General features: G+C 39.5%; 1 pseudogene; it reads left to right on the forward strand.

Annotated features, from left to right (window-relative positions):
• The first annotated feature begins 4,674 nt into the window (after window positions 1-4,674).
• LOC102272411 (olfactory receptor 51B4-like) lies at window positions 4,675-5,717 on the forward strand (annotated as a pseudogene).
• Window positions 5,718-22,374: the final 16,657 nt, after the last annotated feature.

A 22,374-nucleotide genomic window follows, 5' to 3' on the forward strand; every position in this document is an offset into this window, starting at 1 on the left:
GTTTATTTATTGCTTATGTCATGCACAGATACTGATTATAGGTAGTTCTTCTGTGTGCTCACCTCCAAGCAGAGGCACAGCATTTGAATTCTCTACCTCAGAATTCTTTTATTCCTCTCAATGGGAGGAGAGAGGTATGGGGACAAATGATGTGATGACACCCCTGATTTTTCCAGGAACACACTATTACCTTCATATTCCTTTATCCAAACCAGTCACATGGCCAGCTTAATCACAAGGGCTGATGGATCTGATAGAAAGAATATAGATTTCAGGACCCTGCACTGTCTCTGCCATACTGGTCACTAGCATTTAGCATTATCTCAAAATCTTCTTGGTTCCAGAAAGAACAAAGTCACTAAAGGGAAGTTCCTAGTAATGTACAGAGATTTTTGACTGGAGTACAACATATGCTAATATATAAAAATTTTGCAAGTTAAGTAATGAATGATTTGAGAATTTCAAAGTTCATAGAACGTTTAGAGGCTTTGTACAGTCATCTACATTTTACCTGGATATTTAAAATGCTAGTAAACAAGTGTGTTTCTTTTTTTCAGATATTTATAGCACTGGGCAAACTTGGAGATAGTCTGTTACATTTGTGTACAGCTCTGATTGTTGAAAAGTCTTTCCCATATTGATCTAAGAATGTGCCTCCTTGTAACTTCCCACAATAGATTTTAGTTATTTTATATAAAGAAACTCATATTAGTTTTGCTTAAAATGCCACTCTATGTTACTACCTATCTTATTTTCTTTACATAAAGTTCAGTTCTAATCTCTTCTCAGTTTCTATCTATGATCAGAAGATCTTTGCCACTCTTATTTTGTTTTCCCTTCCAATTCTTTCATATGTATAAAATGCTAACCTCAATTCATATTTAATAACAGGTTAATGGGTGCATTTTCAGCACTCAAAGACAGATTTAGGCTTAAATGTCTAGCCAGTATAAATATTACCTTTTAAAATGTATTTGTTGTATTCATCTGTTCCATCATGACAACATAATGAGGACAGCCACTATGGAGAACAGTGTGGAGACTCCTTAAAAAACTGGAAATAGAACTGCCTTATGATCCAGCAATCCCACTGCTGGGCATACACACTGAGGAAACCAGAAGGGAAAGAGACACGTGTACCCCAATGTTCATCGCAGCACTGTTTATAATAGCCAGGACATGGAAGCAACCTAGATGTCCATCAGCATATGAATGGATAAGAAAGCAGTGGTACATATACACAATGGAGTATTACTAGCCATTAAAAATAATACATTTGAATCAGTTCTAATGAGGTGGGTGAAACTGGAGCCTATTATATAGAGTGAAGTAAGCCAGAAAGAAAAACACCAATACAGTATACTAACACATATATATGGAATTTAGAAAGATGGTAACAATAACCCTGTGTACAAGACAGCAAAAGAGACACTGATGTATAGAACAGTCTTATGGACTCTGTGGGAGAGGGAGAGGGTGGGATGATTTGGGAGAATGGCATTGAAACATGTATAATATCATGTATGAAACGAGTCGCCAGTTTAGGTTCAATGCACGATACTGGATGCTTGGGGCTGGTGCACTGGGATGACCCAGAGGAATGGTATGGGGAGGGAGGAGGAAGGAGGGTTCAGGATGGGGGACACATGTATACCTGTGGCAGATTCATTTCGATATTTGGCAAAACTAACACAATATTTTAAAGTTTAAAAATAAAATAAAATTAAAAAAAAAAAAAGACTGCAGGTAACGAATAGAGTACAATTCTAATTTAGTCTATCAAAAATAATACATTTTAATGTCTATTCCCAAAGCAATCTCCATACAATTTGTGTACCTGAATCACTTCAAATTCCAAAATCCAAAACCTTCAGTTCAGATTTTACAAGTCCATGTCATTTAAGCAAGTTTGGATTTTTCTCCTGCTTCCTTCCTCTTGTCCACTTACTGGGTGACAGTTGGTCCTAATAGGTCATCTGTACATATCCCAAACAGCAAACTTTTGCATTTATCCATTCTCTTTCTTTTCATTTCATGAGTTTTATTATTTTAGAAATACAATGTTGAAAGGTTAAGGGGTTGGTGTAGGTAGGAATGGTGATTTATGATGATTTATACATCAGGTAAATAGGCATTGACAAGGGAGCCCCACAGGGGTCATAGTTCAGTGGATCAACTTAGTGGCAATCTCATCAGTACCCACATCAACAAAGTACCTGCCACTTCAATGTCCAGACTGATCTTTTTGTCATTGACAGTATTCCCTGAAGTGGTGGTCATTTCCACAGAACATTCATATTTCCTTTGTCCATCTCCACTCACCACCCACTGCTCTTTATTAGATACGTTACTATATGCAAAATCCTCAAAAATCTATGCTTATTTTTATATTTTTATGAAATGGAAGTGGTACAAAGATTGTTGTCATTTCATTCTTTCTAAATTCCTCTTCAGAGATATCAGTAATGATGATAAGAGAAAACAAATATTTAACAAGACTCTGGGTAGGTTACTAGGAGGAAGTGATACTTAGGGACTTCGGGAAAGTCATGTACACACTGAGATATTTAAAATGGATAACCAAAAAAGACCTATTGTACAGTACATGGAACTCTGCTCAATGTTATGTGCCAGCCTGGATTGGAGGAGGACTTGGGGGAGAATGAATACATGTATATTTATGGCTGAGTCCCTTCTCTGTTCACCTGAAATGGCCACAACATTGTGCTAATCAGCTAGACTCCAATATAAAGTGCTTTTGGTGTTAAATAAAAATTAAAAAAACAAAAGACCCTGGGTACATATAGGTTCAGTTGAATTTGGAAGAAACTAATGTTTCTCTTCGGAGAAGGCAATGGCATCCCACCCCAGTACTCTTGCCTGGAAAATCCCATGGACAGAGGAGCCTGGTAGGCTGCAATCCATGGGGTCGCTGAGAGTCAGACATGACTGAGCGACTTCACTTTCACTTTTCACTTTCATGCATTGGAGAAGGAAATGGCAACCCACTCCAGTGTTCATGCCTGGAGAATCCCAGGGACAGGGGAGCCTGGTGGGCTGCCGTCCATGGGGTCACACAGAGTCAGATACTACTGAAATGACTTAGCAGCAGTAGCAGCAATGTTTCTCTTATGTTAAATGTTACTTGCTCAGTCATATCTGACTCTTTGCAACCCCATGGACTACAGCCCTCCAGGCTCCTTTGTCCATGGAGCTTTCCAGGCAAGAATACTGGAGTGGGTTTCCATTCCATTTGCTAGGCTATCTTCCCAACTCAGGGATCAACGGGGGTCTTCCCAACCCAGGTCTCCTGCATTGCAGACAGATTCTTTACCCATTTGAGTCACTAAGTTACTGCGATCAGCTTGCTGTGAAATTTCTTGGTTATAGGCAATCAAAGCTAACTTGATTTGATAAGAGTATACTTAATAAATATTTCATATTTCAAAATTTTCTATAGAAGCCTATTCTTAATTTTTTCTGGTTATGAGCTTTCTAAATTCATAAATACAAGAAGTTTTATATGATGCCTCCTTTAGCAATATAGCAGCCATCTTTTTCACTCTGGGAGCCTCATCTCTTCCGTAGAGATGGCTGTGTAAAATTTATGCATTCAGTTATGAATTTCTGATATTGCTTTTGTCATTCAGATACTCAACGATTTTTTAAAATCTATGACTCAAGGCTTCTGAGACATTTGTTCTAGGAGTCGTCTTCCTCAAAATGTTTCCTGTGAAAGCTCTCAACTACCATCTCTTTTCCTGTTTTACAGTTTGTGTCTTGGTGTTTCAGGCCTCAGGTCTTCTGCAGTACAGAAAAATGTCCTGAGCCCCCGAGTCTACGGAGTGGGGCTCCATATACCTTGCCAAAACGAGTTTACCAACTCTTCCCACTGGGGGGCACTAGTGGTAAAGAACCCGCCTGCCAATGTAGGAGAGGAGATGTGGGTTCAATTCTCAGCTGGGGAAGATCCCCTGGAGAAGGGAGTGGCAACCAGCTCCAGTATTCTTGCCTGAAGAGTCCCATGGACAGAGGAGTCTGGGAGGCTACAGTCCATAGGGTTCCAAACAGCTGGACACGACTGAAGTGACTTAACATGCATGCATGCATGCCCACTTATTCTGATTTCTCTAGACTTTCACAAGTCATCTCCTTATTCAAATTCCTCTTAAGATATCACTATTGATATTTCTCAAATATTTCTTGGTGAGGGACCCAATTCTATGGATTAATCATTTTCTTCAGTGATTAACCAGTGACACAAATATCTGATTGATTTCAAGAGAGAAAATGTTAATTGGTTCATATTGGAAAAATGCCTAAATGTGAAAGATTATATGAAGAGGAATAAAGGAGTGAAGAGTATGAAATAGAGCCACAGAATCATTTGGGTAACTAACCATAAAGGCTAGAAACATAGATGTGTGATTGATAGAATACAAGTTGGATGCTGAAGAGTAAATTGTTGAGATTGGTTAGTATTATGTTTATTATTCCAGGAAAAGGCTTTGCAGATAGAGATTTATAATTAATTAAGACTGAGACAATACATACATTCTTGTACATTTAAGGAAAAAAATGGCTTGATAATATGCTGTAAGAGGATGGAGAGAAAGAACAAATACCGTATAATAAGAGTGCCTTGAACAAGGCACTTCACCTGCAAAAGCTACCATGTGGTCCAGCAACAGAGCAGCTCCCTTCTTGCTGACTGGTTTCCTGGGCTTAAAAGCAGTTCACCACTGGATCCCTCTTCCTTTCTTTATCATATACCTCTCCATCCTTTCTGGCAATGGCACGCTGCTCGTCCTTATTTGGATGAACACAGTCTTCATGAGCCCATGTACTACTTCCAGGCTATGCTGGCAGGTACAGATCTTGGGATGATGCTAACTACAATGCCCATAGTCCTGGGTGTCCTATTGCTGGATCGGAGGGAAATTGCCCAGAGTGCTTGTTTCACTCAATCCTACTTCATTCACACACTGGCTATCGTAGAATCAGGTATCTTGCCTGCCAGGGCCTATGACCGTTTCATTGACATCCGTAGCCCTCTGAGGTACAGCTCCATTATCACCATTTCCTGGGTGATGAAAATAGGACTGTGGGCATTAGTGAGTGACTTTGTGTTCATTGTACCCCCAATTCTGCCACTCTATTTGTTCCCATACCGCCATCCCCATGTTCCTTCTCATGCCTTTTGCCTCCACCAGGATGGCATGAAACTCACCTGTGCTGATATTACATTTAATCATGTGTACCCAGTTATTCTGGTTGCTTCAACTTTCTTCCTAGATGCTCTGATGATGCACTGATGATTCTCGTCTCTTCTCGTCTCATCTAATCTTTAAGACAGTGATGAGCATTGCCTCTGGAGAGGAGCGAGCTAAGGCTCTCAACACATGTGTCTCCCATATCAGCTGTGTCCTGGTCTCTTACATCACTGTGATTGGCCTGACTTTTCATCCACAGGTTTGGGACGCATGTGCCACATTACCATGAGCTATGTCTAATTTCTCTTTCCTCCATTCATGAATCCCCTTATATACAGCATCAAGACCAAGCAGATTCAGAGAAGCATTGTTTGTCTATTTTCTGTGAGCAATAGGCTTGCTTTAGCCTTGTTTCAGGACCTTGAGATCTCTAGGATACTTTGGCCTTTCTCATTATTGGAAGAGAAACTTGGTTTTATGCTCACTCGTTCTTTTCCAAGATAGATGAGATTTAAATTATTACATACAGCTGTAAGTTGACTTGAGCAGGTTATATATACTACTTATTTACTATTTGGCTATAGAGTATATATTAGGATAAATACATAAAATATTCTAATAATGAATATAATGTCAGTGATCTTGGGGAAAGGGATACAGGAAATAGTGAGATGGGACATTCTAGATCATGAATGTAAAGGAACAATAAGTATCAAGATAAATAGATGAAGAGAGAGAGGATGAGATGGTTGGATGGCATCAATAATTCAATGACCATGAACTTGGGCAAACTCTGGGAGATGGTGAGGGACAGGGAACCTGGTCTTCTGCAGTCCATGGTATAATGAGAGTTGGACACAGCCTGGTGACTGAACAACAACACAGCCTGGTTCAAACTTGGTTGGTCTGAAAAATATATGTGCAATTGAAAGTACATTCTGTGTGCTCTATAAAATAGAATTATAATGATATCATCTTCCCTTATCTATGTTTTGAATCTTTCTTAGAAATTATGTTGTTTCATAAGTAAGGAAAACTAGCAAATGTCTACAGCTCTAGAAACTTACTCCTGAAACTTCAGTTTCTGTTAGCAAATCCATATGTTTTATATTATTAAAGGGAAATTGATACAATTAAAAATTAAATAGCAACCAACCAATTTCCTATCACCTAGTTTTGAAGTCAGATCCCCTAGCACACCTTTCCTTTTTCCCAGTAAACATCAATATACTAATTTTCTTCTTTCCAATTTTCTAATTGGCTTCCTGATGTTTCACTTCCTGTTTCCGTCTCTGCTCACTTCCTTCTGACAGTGAAGAACTCAGAGCATTTTTACTTTACGAAATTTTTCTGCTGATGAAGACAGAAAACCTGTCAGTAGTAATGCTGTGTGCTGATTGAATAGGTTTTTCCTTCATCTTTCTTCAAAATCTTTGTGTTTATGCTGTTCATTTTGGTTGAAATAGTCAACAAAAATACAAAAGCTTTCATCAATCTGGAAAGAAACATGTAAAGTGGGGCAGGGATAAATTAGGAGTTGGGATTAAAATATACACAGTACTATATATAAAATAGATAACCAATAAGGACTTACTATATAGCACAGGGAACTATACTCAGTATCTTGTAATAAACTATTATAGAAAAGAATCTAAAAAAGAACATACTTATATGTCTGGATTACCTTGCTATACACTTGAAATGAAAACAACATTGCAAATCAACTATACTTCAATAAAAATTAAACAAAGAAATATAGCTTACAGTCTGTTGCTACTGTTATGTTATGCTAATTAACATTCATCTGCTGTTGTTTCTGTGCTACTATATGGAGCTAGGCTAGTCCTGAGCATGTGATCTAAAAAGTTAGCACTCATTGCTCTCTGAGGATTGTCCTTATTTGTATTTCTAAGTTGGTTTTTCTACCTGGACCTCCTCCCCACATCCTATTTTCTGATTAGATCTTATATACAAAGCCCAGGATATAGCAAGTCCAGTCTAGGTTCTCTCTGCCTTACCTCAGAGACTCTCCATACTGATGCTTATCCAGACAGTGAGCTCTCTAAAAATATTCCAGCAACTTCAACATGGAAAAACCTCATCTGTCATTTTCTCTCAGCAAGAAATCTCCTAGATCCAAATCTTAAGGGCTAGATCCTCCTATCTTGGTACCTCTCTTACACACCTTATAGAAATCACAGGTACCTTGGTGTCTCTATATTACATATATAATTTCCTTTATTTTCTGTCCATCTTTTGTATACTCCTCCATGACAATCTTCCCCAACCACTTCCTTTATCTGACTTCTTACTGATTTCCCTTGTAGCCTTCAGTAGCCTTGACTGCTCTGATAGACCACCCAAGCCTCTTAGCATGATTATCAAATGTTATCACTGTTGAACAGCTGTATTCAAAAATATTGTTGACAGATAGGGAAGGGAACAAAACTAGCAAAATGAATTGTAATAGGGATAAGCATAGGTACTGCATTTAAGATTAAGACTCAACTCTGTAACTTATAAGTGGAAAATACAGGTATTTTTAAGGTTGTTTGAAAAGCTTAGGTATAAACCTAGATTCTAACATGATTTCAGGAGGTACTAATATTAATGGGATAAAGTCAATTCTGTGGTCAGATCTTCCTGTTGCTAATGTCCTGAGAGCTTCAAACTTTTATCTAATTAAGCAGCATGAAAATTGAATTACTTTTCATTGTAATTCCCAATATACCGATGAAGGAACTGAGACTTAGGTGGGCTACTTAAGGTTTTGTTGTTCAGTTGCTAAGTTATGTCCAATTTTTTGCAACCCCATGGACTGCAGCACACCAGGCTTCCCTGTCCTTCACTATCTTCCAGAGTTTGCTCAGATTCACATTCACTGAATCAGTGATGCTATCCAGCCATCTCATCCTCTATCATCCCCTTCTCCCGCCTTCAATCTTTCCCAGCATCGTGGTCTTTTCCGAGTCAGTTCTCAGCATCATGTGGCCAAGTATTGGAACTTCAGCTTCACCAGCATTCCTCCAATGAATATTCTGGGTTGATTTCTTTAGGTTAAGTATTTTATCCCAAATCATATATTGTGAAACTTAAGAAGATATAATGATACAAAGAGAGTTTGTGGTGCAAGTGAAGGGAGTGTTTCTATCTGGGGTTCTGGGCAGATAAAAATAAGTAGAATATTGAATCCATTCATCACACTTTAAAAAGGACCTTACATATCTGCTGAAGTCTTGGGTGAGGGTTGCATGACTCAAGATATCATATCCTAAATATATATGAGAGGGTGAGCCTATAAAGGAGAAGAAGATTGGTAAGGCAAAGTTTGTGAGGGTATTCGTAAGATTCACACGATGCTTGTCTGTGTGAAGAGGCTATATTTATGAATAGTGTGTTTGTGAAGGTGTGCCTGTTTGCTCCTAAATCTCCTGGTGTGCCTAGAGGTATCAACTACTTTCAGCATATAGATGTCTATTCCTCTGCAATATCTCTATGCCTGGGTATAGAGTCTCTCCTTCCCTGAGTCTCAGTGGAAAGTTTATATCATAGTGTATATCTAATAGATACCTGAGGTATCATTTAAAATTTATCCATTCACCAAAACTCATTAAGTGTCTAAACTGCCTCAGATCCTATAATAGGTACTGGATTAACAAAGGTGAATAAAATACAATCCTTAATTTAAAGGGCAGTTTAGCCTAACTAGGGAGATATACAAGAAATACAGATTCGAAATATGTTGAAATGAGAATATAAGAAATCCAGCTTATTTATCAAAAGCTTCTGGGATCATAGAACAGAGGGTCAGCTCACACTGCCAGGGGTAGATAAGAAAGAGTTAACTAATATGAAGTGACTTTAAAAGAGAAAACGTATCAAAAATTCCCTTTCCTTATCTCCTTATCATGTTGTTGTAATGAAACAGATGAATACAACAGATACGTTTTAAAAGGTAATATTTATACTGGTTAGACGTTTTAGCCTAAATCTGTCTTTGAGCACTGAAAACGCACCCAGTAACCTATTATTAAGTATGAATTGAGGTTAACATTCTATACATATGAAAGAATTGGAGAGGGAAAAGCAAAATAAGAGTGATGAAGATCCAATCGTAGATAGAAACTGAGAAGAGATTAAAACTGAACATTATGTAAAGAAATAAGATGGGTAGTAACATATCTGTAGAGTGGCATTTTGAGCAAAACTAATATTCCATATTCTGAGTTTCTTTATATAAAATAATTAAAATCTGCTGTGGGAAGATGCAAGAAGGCACATCTTTAGATCTATATGGGGAAGATGTTTCAATAGTCAGAGCTGTAAACAAATGGAATAGACTATCTTAAAGATCGCCCACTACTATAAATATCTGAATGAAAGCAACACATTTATTTACTAGCATTTTAAATATCCAGGTAAAATGTAGATGACTGTACAAAGCCTCTAAATGTTCTATGAACTTTAAGATTCCCTGGTGGCTCAGATGGTAAAGCATCTGCCTGTAATTCGGGAGACCCAGGTTTGATCCTCGGGTTGGGAAGATCCCCCGGAGAAGGAAATGGCAACCCATTCCAGTACTCTTGCCTAGAAAATTCCATGGGTGGAGGAGCCTAGTGGGCTACAGTCCATGGGGTGGCAAAGAGTCGGACACGACTGAGCAACTTCACTAACTCACTCAACGGTTCATTACTTAACTTACAACGGTTTTATATATTAGCATATGGTGTACCCCAATCAGAAATCTGTGTACATTACTGGGAACTTCTCTTTAGTGACTTTGTTCTTTCTGGAACAAAGAAGATTTTGAGATAATGCTAAATGCTAGTGACCAGTATTACAGAGACAGTGCAGGGTCCTGAAATCTATGTGCTCTATATCAGATCCATCAGCCCTTGTGATTAATAGGGCCATGTGACTGGTTTGGATAAAGGAATATGAAGGTAATAGTGTGTTCCTGGAAATATCTCATTCTGTTAGCTCTACATGTCCCAGTGGGCAGTGCTGTGGTTCTGGCCAACATCAGAAAAGAATCCTTTTTTGGTGAGCCTATGTTCTTCTCCATGTGAGATAGATGCATCTGGTCATTATCTTCACCTGAGAAAATTGTATGTGGCTCAAGAATCAACCATTACAGAGTGAAGTAAGCCAGAAGGAAAAACATCAATACAGTATACTAACGCATATATATGGAATTTAGAAAGATAGTAACAATAACCCGGTGTACGAGACAGCAAAAGAGACACTGAGGTATAGAACAGTCTTATGGACTCTGTGGGAGAGGGTGAGGGTGGGAAGACTTGGGAGAATGACATTGAAACATGTAAAATATCAGGTAAGAAACGAGTTGCCAGTCCAGGTTTGATGCACGATACTGGATGCTTGGGGCTAGTGCACTGGATGATCCAGAGGGATGGTATGGGGAGGGAGGAGGGAGGAGGGTTCAGGATGGGGGACACATGTATACCCGTGGCGGATTCATTTTAATATTTGGCAAAACTAATACAATTATGTAAAGTTTAAAAATAAAATAAAATTAAAAAAAATAAAGATTTGTTTCCATATTAAAAAAAAAATAATCAACCATTAGAACCTTATATGGAACAACTGAATGGCACAGGACTGGGAAAGGAGTACGACAAGGCTATATATTGTCACCCTGCCTGTTAAACAAACATATATGCAGAGTACATCATGTAAAATGCCAGGCCAGATGAATCACAAGCCAGAATCAAGATTGCTGGGAGAAATATCTGCAACTTCAGATATGCAGATGATACCAATCTAATGACAGAAAATGATGAGGAACTAAAGAGGGTGAAAGAAGAGAGTGAAAAAGCTAGCTTAAAACTCAACATTCAAAAAACTAATATCATGGCATCCAGTCCCATCAGTTCATGGCAAATAGAAGTGGGAAAAGCAGAAGCAAAGATAGATTTTATTTTCTCCAGAATTATTGTGGATGGTGACTGCAGCCATGAGGTTGAAAGATGCTTACCTCTTGGAAGGAAATCTATGACACACCTAGATAGTGTATTAAAAAGCAGAGACATTACTTAGCCAACAAAGGTGCATATAGTCAAAGCTATGATTTTTCCACTGGTCATGTAGGGATGTGAGAGTTGGACCATAAAGAATGTTGAGCGTTGAAGACTTGATGCTTTTGAATTGTGATGCTGGAGAAGGCTCTTGTGAATCCCTGGGACTGCAAGGAGATCAAACTACTAAGTCTTAAAGGAAATCAGCCCTGAATATTCATTGGAAGGACTGATACTGAACCTGAAGCTCCAATACTTTGGTCACATGATGCGAAGAGTCAACTCATTGGAAAAGACCCTGATTCTGGGAAAGATTGAAGGCAAAAGGAGAAGAGGGTTGCAGAAGATGAGAGGGTTGCATAGCATCACCAATTCAATGGACCTGAATTTGAGCAAACTCTGGGAGATAGTGAAGGACAGGTAAGCTTGGTGTGCTTTAGTCTATGGGGTTGCAAAGAGTAGGACATGACTTAGTGACTGAAAAATAACTTAACCTTCACCATCCTCCCCACAGTCATGGAATCCTGTGTTTTAATGCCTCAGAGCTTATCTTTTACACCTAAGTCTAATATTGCTCCATCCTTAGATTACTCTTTATGGTATTCTTTTCCTGATGGCCAAATCCTTTGACTACCACGTGGTTGTCTGCTACTCCCTGCCTTACCCCTCCATCTCTTTACCAGGATCTCTTTTGCACTGTTAGCATCACAATCGGCTGTTGTTATGTTCTTTTCTACTCTCCCAGATCAAATGGCTTTTTGTTTCTTGCCATCGATTCTCCCCTCTTGCCTCCATGACATGATCCACATAGCCTGTCTTTGCGTCTGAACTAAAAATTGGTGAAGATTTAAGCTAGAGTTGTTCATTCTAATACGGGGTCCATTGTCCACTATTCTTCTCTATGCACTAATTTGGAGAAGACTCATTTCACACTTTCTGGAAAATATTTGTAAGCTTTCTAATTCACTCTGCTTAACTGTTTAAGTTTAAACCTGTAAGCATGAGGTTACCTTTTCTCTGATTTAATGTTTCACAGCCGATGACCATCAGTGTAACCAGAGTGACCACATGAAAGGCTGAGATAGTCAGTGGTAATCATAATGATAAAAAATGACAAACTATATATTTTTATCTTATCAGGGTGTTAATACTCTCCGATATATACCTGGAAGATTTGTTTAGAAAAGTAGGCTGCTGCTGTTGCTATGGCCATCAGAGGGAAGGAGATAACTGATGTAGTCACCAGGTTAAGATGGGTGGAACCTCCTATGAAGGGAGTGCTGAAGAGGTCTCTTGACTGAAGGTAGGTGCCCCCACCTTGCAGAGACAAGGTATTTGGGTACCTCTTTCAGCTTCCTTTTCCCCAGTAATGTCTCCTGAGAAAATGGCTACATCCTCTTTCCCATTTCTAATAGTAAAGCAAAGGATAGTAAAATATCAACTTATATTTTCACAATGTCACAGACCTTCACATGATTTTAAATATTAATCTGTCTTTATTTATCCCAGATTTCAAAAAGGAAATATTACCTTCAATTTAACATAATAGGAAGAGCTTTTTCAAGGGATAAACAAATATTGAATCTCTTTCCTCACCCCTCTGTTCCTCTTTCTTTCTCTCTCTTTCTCTCTCCCACACCCATCCCCATGAATCAGAAATACATTCTGGAAGGATTCGCACCAGACTGCTAAGGCTGGTTTCCTATAGGAAGAGGAATGAGAGTAGGACTGTAGGATAAGAACTATCAATTTTCAGTTTATGAGTGTTTATATTGTTGGAGTATTCTATAAATAAAATTATTTTCTAGCTATATAATGCTTAAATATTTTCTTACATATTTTGATTTATACGTGACTCACTTGGAAAGGGGAATAAGTGATTTATGCATAGTGTATTAATGACTAAGAGAAATATTACATGCAAAACTCAAATCATTCAAAGAACATACGCAGTTGTGTCTGACTGTTTGCAATCCCATGGACTGTAGCCTGCCAAGCTCCTCTGTCCACGGAATTCTCCAGGCAAGAATACTAGAGTGTGTAGCCATGTCCTTCTCAAGGGGATCCTCTTGACCTAGGGGACAAACCTGGATCTTCTGCATTGCAGGTAGGTTCTTTACCATTTGAGCCATGAGTGAAGCCCAAATAGTATGCTGAAGGTACTTAAAATATATATATATTAAAAGATAATATTCATAAGGGTTTTATTTTATGCTAGGAACTATAGTAAGTATGTAGATACATTAGAAATTAAGATCTAATTTGTATAGTTTGGGGTCTATAAATAGGAGACCATTTATAGACCTATAATATGTCTCCCAAATAGGAGACCTTATGATACAAATTTCGTGCTGAAGACTTCTGGACTTATACAAGTTAATTAAATTTCTCAATGCCATATATATGTTTCAAAGGCTGAACTCAAACTTCAGTTTGTCTAATTTTCAAAAATGATGTCCTACATATGACACAATTATTTTATTTTGAAAATTATTATCCAGAGGAAATTAAAACACAAGAGAGGGCAGCGTTTACACAGCATCTCAAAATCAAAACTAAGCAATTGACAGAGACTTGCAGGGTAGTCTGGAGACCACGTGGAGGCAGCAGAGTCATACTTCCACTTAAATTCAACCCAGACAGAAACACACACATACACACACACATACACACACACACACACAGGGACCTGAGCACTTACATACTATCTGTAAGCTTTTTGCTTACATTTATGAATAAATGAATATTATATATAGATAGGTGATGAATAGATGAATAGATAGATGAATTAAATCTTCCCTTCATGATTGTCTCCTTACCCTGTTTGAAAAATCCAGGTCTCATATTTACCTGGCAGGAGAGACATATGATCCCTAAGGTGGTTTTTCCAAGGGCAAGGCTTATCCATTGCACTCTGGATGCAATGTGGGAAACTCAACTGCATAATTTGTGGTATTGAGGATAGGGATGAGGGGAGGGGGCAGAAACAGTAGGTCTCAGATGTGAGATATCTGGCCTTGTTTAATTCATTAGTGCCTAGGTTTAATTCTGATGTCAAAGGAAGCCAAAATATTTTTTTCTTGGGGAGGGAGGAGGGAGGAGGGTTCGGGATGGGGAACACATGTATACCTGTGGCGGATTCATTTTGATATTTGGCAAAACTAATACAATTATGTAAAGTTTAAAAAATAAAATAAAATTGGAAGAATAAGAATAAAAAAAAAAAAAAACTGATTTGCTGTATGACTCAGGGAACTCAAACAGGGGCTCTGTGACAAACTGAAGGGTGGGATGGGGAGGGAGATGGGAGGAAGGTCTGGGTTGATTCTGGTTGATGTATGACAGAAAAACCACAAAATTCTGCAAAGCAATTACCCTTCAATTAAAAAACAATTCCGACTGGCAAATCATATTTCCTAGATGATTGGACTAAAAAGTTTCAGGAACATGTTAATAATGTTAATAGGGAATGAATGAGATCACTTATATGTGAAATATAAAAAATAATACAAATGAGTGCATATGCAAGAACGAAACAGACTCACAGATATAGAAAGCAAACCAGTGGTTACCAAAGGGAAGAGGGAAGGGAGGGACGAATTAAGGAAATAGGATTATCAGATAACCCGTGTTAGCAGAAACTTCCTTTGGGTTTTTCCGTTAGATGTTATAGAAAAACCTGAACAAACTTTTTGGTCAACCAAATACAAACTATTGTGTATAAAATAGATAAGCAACAAGGACATATAGTACAGCACAAGGAAATATAGCCACTCTCTTGTAATAATTCTGAATAGAATATAACCTGTAAAAATACTGAATCACTATGCTGTACACCTGAAAGTGTACAGCATAGTACAGATATAATACTGTAAATACTGTATTTCAGATATAATACTGTAAATCAATTAGAGTTCAATAAAAAAAAGAAAAAATAGGAAATGAATACTAATATCTCCTCTTTCCCTGCATCTGAGATCCCAGGTTCTCAGCACTTTCAGTCTCTATCCTACTGTGTGGGCTGTGGAAGTAGACAGGAGTGTTAAACTTGATGGACAAAGAAGACTGTGAACCCTCAAAGTCACTGTCCCAAACTCCCCAAGTCTTCCCTCACCCTGAAGGTGGGCCAGAGTCATTCTCTGCTGACTTCAGGGAATAAGACAAGGACTTGCTTGGACTTTTTACATGAGAAAAAATATTTTCTCAGGGCACTGGTTTGGGGGACCACTAATTCTTTGCAGAGATTTCTACCTGAAGGCAGTTAAATAGAAACTACAGGTCCTCAGATTATTCATTCTAGTCCAGTACCAACTCAAAACTTATTGAAAACTCAAAGTTTTATTCTTTAAGTTCTTTTTGATTTGTTGTTATTATTCAACCACTCAGTCATGTTTGACTCTTTGTGACCCCATGGACTGCAGCACACCAGGCTTCCCTGTTCCTCACAATCTCCTAGAGCTTGCTCAAACTCATGTCCATTGAGTTGGTGATGCCATCCAACCACCTGATCCTCTGTCATCCCCTTCTCCTCCTGCCTTCAATCTTTCCTACTATCAGGGTCTTTTCTAATGGGTCAGCTCTTTGCATCAGGTGGCCAGAGTGTTGGAGTTTCAGCTTCAGCATCAGTCCTTCCAATGAATATTCAGGATTGATCTCCTTTAGGATTGACTGGTTTGATCTTCTTGCTGTCCAGGGGATTCTCAAGAGTCTGATCCAACATCACAGTTCAAAAGGATCAATTCTTCATTGCTCATCCTTCTTTATGGTCCAACTTTCATATCCGTACATGACTACTGGAAAAATCAAATCAGAGCTTTGACTATGTGGACCTTTCTTGGCAAAGTAATGTCTCTGCTTTTTAATATGCTGTCTAGGTTTGTCATAGCTGTTCTTCCAAGAAGCAAGCCTTTTTAAATTTCATGACTGCAGTCACCATTGGCAGTGATTTTGGAGACTGAGAAAATAAAATCTGTCTTTTTTATTATTAAAAATTAAATTCTAACCTTCATCCTAATGCTGCCCTAGTCACATTTTTTGGGTTGGAACTGTTAGTCGTATCTGACTCTTTGTGAATTCATGGTCTGTAGCCTGCCAGGCTCTTCTGTCCATGGACTGTCCCAGGCAAGAATACTGGAGTGGTAGCCATTCCCTTCTCCAGGGGATCTTCTCCACTCAGGGGTCAAATCTGGGTCTCCTGCACTGATGGCAGATTCTTTACCATCTGAGTCACCAGGGAAAATTAACTATGTATTGTCTATATTTACTATCCTAAGTCAGGGTCAGCATGTTGTCATTGAAATACCTTGCAACGCCTTTCCTGGATTTTCTATGACGTGTCAGGCATACAACTAGATGCTATATATTAATTATCACATAATTGTGTTAGTTTCATAATATTTATATTGTAGATAAAAAACTGAGGCCTAGTTTTTATTTTCTGACTTTGTATGGCTTTCTCTTTGGTTTACCACAATGTATTGTAACTTTTTCCAACAGTAACAAATGAAAGCTATTGTGAATATATATAAGCACAAGGAAGTTGTTGTGAAATTAAATCTATTGCCAATTTATAGAGGGAAAATGTATGCACTTTCCCATTAAGTCACTGAAGAAAGAGAAACAAGAAAAAAAGTTGAAAAAAGTAAATTTTTCAATGATGCCTTAACTATTATGCAAAGACAAGCATGTGGGCCTGGGAAGAGAGATATGATCCATGTCAGGTGTGGGCTGAGACAAGGGTTTGTGTGGGATGGCATATAGTGCAAAGACCTCACCATCATTTTGAGAGCAGCGAGCTCTTTACCTCTTTACAGCTGAAGCACACAAAAAGGGAAGCAGGCTCTACATAGACCTCTGCACTTCCTTCCTTTTCTTAGGGAGAGAAGAGTCATAACTGAGTTTGTGGACTATAAGCCCTTTCTCCTCTCTCCCCACCAGCCTCCAGGTCTGAATGATAGGTTTGTTCCTGTCCCAGACTAGGCTGACTCATGTCAAGGCCCAGTCATGGGAGGGGCCCTGCCAGGGCCCTGATAGCATTATCTGTAGAACCAGGACCTGGAAACAGCAGCTTTTCCCTCCCAGCCCCTGAGCAGGGTTTGCCTATTTCTGTATTCAAATGACATATTTATTTTTAAAGAACTAACCAGGATCCCACCCAGCCTGGCTATAGCAGGGAAACTACCCTAAGATATTTTAGGTTCCATCTATTCCTTCTCTCAGAGAGAGCACAGTTCAAGGCCAAAGGGCCTTAGGGAAAGTGCCCTGAAGAACAAGTCAGGAGCTTTGAGTCCTGTCCTGGGCATTTTCATGACAAATTACATCACATTGAGAAAGTCCTCATCTTTCCTTGAGCTTCAGATTTCTCTTTTGGACGTGACTACAGTGACTTAGCGCACAGCGTAGATAAAATGGTCTTTCTACCGACAGAGAATTTCTGTTGATTAAATTCGTAAGTTCCCTCAACACTTAAACCAGAAGTGTTATTGAACCCTATACTTCTCAACCAGCAAGACATCCTGAGGTCTTCTCATTCACCTAGGACATTGTCCTAAGCAGACCCACTGGTAGTAATGTGTGTGTGCTGGCTCCTGAGTGGAGAAGAGAGCATACTCTTCTCCCCTCTCTTCTCACACCTCTAGAAAAGAGCTTGACACTCTCCCCACTTAGCTGCCTCCACTAACTCACTTCAGAGATTGAACCATTTACTTCAAAGAAGTCTTAGTGGAGTAGAGAGCCATGGTTAAGAGCATGGACTATGGAGTCAGATGGTCTGAGTGGCTGAACTCAGCACGTTACTTGCTGTATGACCCAATTCTCTCACCTGTAAAATGGGGTTTTAACATCCTCATAAGACTGTTCTGACACTGAGAAAGTAAATATATGCAAATTTTGTGGCTTATATATGCTAAGTGCTCTAGAGTCTTTTGCCATTTTTGTTGACTATTTTATTCTGCACTTTCCACCAGTGCATTTGTAACAGTAATAATAAGACAACTGGCATTTATTGAAAGCTTATTAATGTGCCAGACATTTCAGCAAGGATTTTGCATAACATATCATTTAACTTATTTCCCTGAGTATACTACGAAAGAAAGAAGAGTATACTAGAAAGAAGAATTTACTAAGTAGAAAAAGGGTGGTGGTTATGATTATTGCCCTCAGTTAAGTAGTTGGCTCTGTGAAGTCAAGGACTGTGACTCTCTGGGTCACTGGTATGTCACGATGTTACAATGCATGTGATTTGGGTTTAACAAATATGTATGTGACTATTCCAATATGGGAAGGTTATCTTCTGAAACAGGGATTATTATGTGATGCAGGATTAAAGAATTTTCATTTGCTAATAACTTTGCAAGTATTATGTTGTTTAACAAAAGCAAGGGCTCAGTGGAAAAGCCACGAGTGCCTCCCTGTGAGAGGAAGAGCTTCATCATGACTGTATGAAACAGGGTAAGCTGAAGATTGTCCTTGATGAGTTCTTAGAGTCACGTAGCTCTATGAAGGTCTGTGCTGTTACATTTCAGTCTCTTCTTCCCTATCATACACACAGTGATGGACACACACGAGAAAAGGCTCTCCCCCTCATTTCTTCATTGGATGAATCAAATTATCAAGTGGATGTGCTGAGCTGAGGAAAAGAGGGAAGCAGAGCAAAAAGAGAGTTCCAAGTGAAAACCACAATGTTTTCTCTCCATTCAGGGGTTCACCTGGTGGGCAGTTAGGGCTTTGTGAAGCCTGGCCTAAAATCAGGAGTCCCATAGGATATGCACAGAAAAGAGACCAGTGCCCACAAGGGGCAGGTTTTCTTAGTGTGACAGGGGTCCCTTTGCTCCAAACCTCCAGAGCCCCTCTCTTCAAACTGTCCTATTAAAATGTCTTTACCTAAAGTCGGAAACTGTTTTTCCCAGTCTGTGTCCCATTTCGTTGAAGCAGTTCCCTATGAGCCCAGCATCCAGAGACTGGTCCTCAGCTTCCTACTCTCAGTTCCTTGAGTACAGCTGCCTGGGGTTCCTTCCTGGGCTCCCGCTGTTGGCTTTCATCCCCCATCCCCCCCTTGAATGCTGCTGAGATGATCCATCTGATGAGTATGGCTCCTTCAAGAGATAATTCACTTGTTAATGGCATCACTTCATGGAAAATAGATGGGGAAACAGTGGAAACAGTGTCAGACTGTGTCATACTTTATTTTGGGGGGCTCCAAAATCACTGCAGATGGTGACTGCAGCCATGAAGTTAAAAGACGCTTACTCCTTGGAATGAAAGTTATGACCAACCTAGATAGCATATTAAAAAGCAGAGACATTACTTTGCCAACAAAGGTCCGTCTAGTCAAGGCTATGGTTTTTCCAGTGGTCATGTATGGATGTGAGAGTTGGACTGTGAAGAAAGCTGAGCACCGAAGAATTGATGCTTTTGAAGTGTGGTGTTGGAGAAGACTCTTGAGAGTCCCTTGGACTGAAAAGAGAGCGAACCAGTCCATTCTGAAGGAGATCAGCCCTGGGATTTCTTTGGAAGGAATGATGCTGAAGCTGAAACTCCAGTACTTTGGCCACCTCATGTGAAGAGTTGACTCATTGGAAAAGACTCTGATACTAGGAGGGATTGGGGGCAGGAGGAGAAGGGGACGACAGAGGATGAGATGGCTGGATGGCATCACTGACTTGATGGACGTGAGTTTGAGTGAACTCCAGGAGTTGGTGATGGACAGGGAGGCCTAGTGTGCTGCGATTCACGGGGTCGCAAAGAGTCAGACATGACTGAGCGACTGAACTGAACTGAATGGCTTATCCCCCAAATTCCATTCTAAACATCTGAAATCACTATAAGAAAAACAGAATGAAGAGGAATGTGGGGGAATAAGGAGATGTGGAGTGAGTAGGAGAGTTGTGGAGAAGATGTACAGGATTAATGGATGATAAAACCTACTATTGAGAACTTTTATATTCTAAGGGCTTCCCTGGTAGCTCATATGGTAAAGAGTCTGCATGAAATGTGGGAGACCCAGGTTCGATTCCTGGATCAGGAAGATCTCCCCAAGAAGGAAATGGCAACCCACCCCAGTATCCTTGCCTGGAAAATCCCATGGACAGAGGAGACTGGTAGGCTACAGTACATGAAGTCACAAAGAGTTGGACACGACTGAGCGAGTTCACTTTCCTTTCCTTTTTTCTATATTCTAAACTCTAATTAAATAAGCTGTTACTTCAGAGTGTGTCATATTTTCTTCTAACCCCACATAAACTCTAAAAAATTGGATAAGATAGATCATCATCCTTATTTTGAGATGAAGGGATGAAGATTAAGCTTAGAGGAGTCAAGGCATGTTGCCTAAGGTCAGACATGTAAGAGACATCGCTAGTTCTTGGACCCAAATCAGACTCTGAATCCACAGCTCACAAGCCCTTTGCTGCACTGCTGAGGAGCATGAGATGGATAGGCCTAGGAGAGCAGAGGAATAGGGCTCTGCATATAGGAGGCAGGCCTGGAGAGGTCTGGGACTGTAACTCTGCAAGCAGGCATTTCTTTGGGCTTGAACTTCAGTGAACTTTGACTCAGCAAACCTGAGGTCTCCACAGGGACTCTGGGAGCTGGGGTGCAAGATGCGTCTATCAGAGGTCACAGAGAGGGCAGGGCCAAGACTAGTTGCTGGCTATCAGAGCCCAGAAGGGCTACAGGCCTGTTGGGTCAGATAGGTGGTCAGGTCAGGTTGGTGGCTCCGGGTGGAGTCGCGAGTCTCAGGGCAGATAGACTGTGAGAACAGAAGTGAGCAGGGGAAAGGGGAGAGAGGCCCAGGACAGCACCATTTTACTTTTTACTATCACGTAAGACTCCCCAACCCAATTAGGGGGGCTTGATCCTCTGAACACAGTCTTGACATCTGTAAAATAAGGATAATAATTACATCTGTCTTTGGGGTTATTGAATACAAAAAGATATAGACACCGTCAGGACCAGTAACAGCAATTCAGGCTAGAGCTATGGGCTCACTAGGGACCAGATGTCTCAAAACAACAGGTAAGTTCTAGAAAATAACACCAACCACTCTTGAAGATCTACAGACTGTCTCAAAGCCCAATACATCATTGAACAATGGCCTGAGATGCTGTATAAGCAGAGCCTTCCCCTCCCCTAGTTGGGCCATCTTCCCAGTTACTGTGGTGAAAGTCAAGAGCTTAGCTTTTGGACTGAAACTCCTGAAGGCATAGGTGCAGATGAAGGCAGCTGACAGCAACTTTGCTCTTTTAGAAAATCTCACTTCACATGGAGCATGTACAACCCTAGATCCTGAAGCATAAGAGGTCCACTAAGAATCTGACCAGAAGTTGAACAGGAAACAGGATGATTAAGGAACTAGAGACCACAGGAAAGACACTTGAAGAAACAGAAAAGATTTAGACTAGGGGAAAATTAAAAGAGGGTGGGAGTTAACACTTACTGAAATCTTTCTACATGTCAGGTACCATTCTAAGTATTTAAATAGTCTCCTTTAATATGGTAGTTCTGTGAAGTATATATCCTGAAATATGTTATTGCTGTTTAGTTGCTAAGTCATGTCTGACTCTTCACAACCCCATAATTCATGCTAATGATAAGTGATATTTCTTGAGTTTTTCATATATGCTAAGATATAATTTAAGTTCATTATATGAATTAACTTAGTTTATCCTCTACCAGTATTCAGAAGTCCATTAATGTTTCTCAGGTGATGAGGAAACCAAGGCACAGAAAATGTAAGAAAATGTCTTGAATAAGTAGTCAATTTTTAATCTGAATCCAGGTGTTCTGAACTCACCTATTGTCCATATGACACTGTCTTTTTTATAGTGTGGGTGACTTGAAGATCAAAGAGATAAAATAATCTGTCCAAGTTCACAAAGCTGGTAAGTAGTGAGGTTAAGATGCAGGCCCGGTTCTCTTGCTGCTAAAGACTCTGCTCTTTCTACAACAAAACATCAACGTGGATATCCACTGTGGACCCAAGAAATAGAAGCAGGTTAAACTGCCCCTATTCCCTACTTTTTTTTTACCATAGAGATTAAAGATTAGGGTTCAAGCCATGGTTGCAGACCATACCTTCTCTACATGGGTGTATCTCTCTGTAGGAAAGTTTGAAAGAGAAAGAA

Source organism: Bos mutus, unplaced genomic scaffold (assembly GCF_027580195.1).
Source record: "Bos mutus isolate GX-2022 unplaced genomic scaffold, NWIPB_WYAK_1.1 CTG200, whole genome shotgun sequence".
NCBI classification, from domain to species: Eukaryota; Metazoa; Chordata; class Mammalia; order Artiodactyla; family Bovidae; genus Bos; species Bos mutus.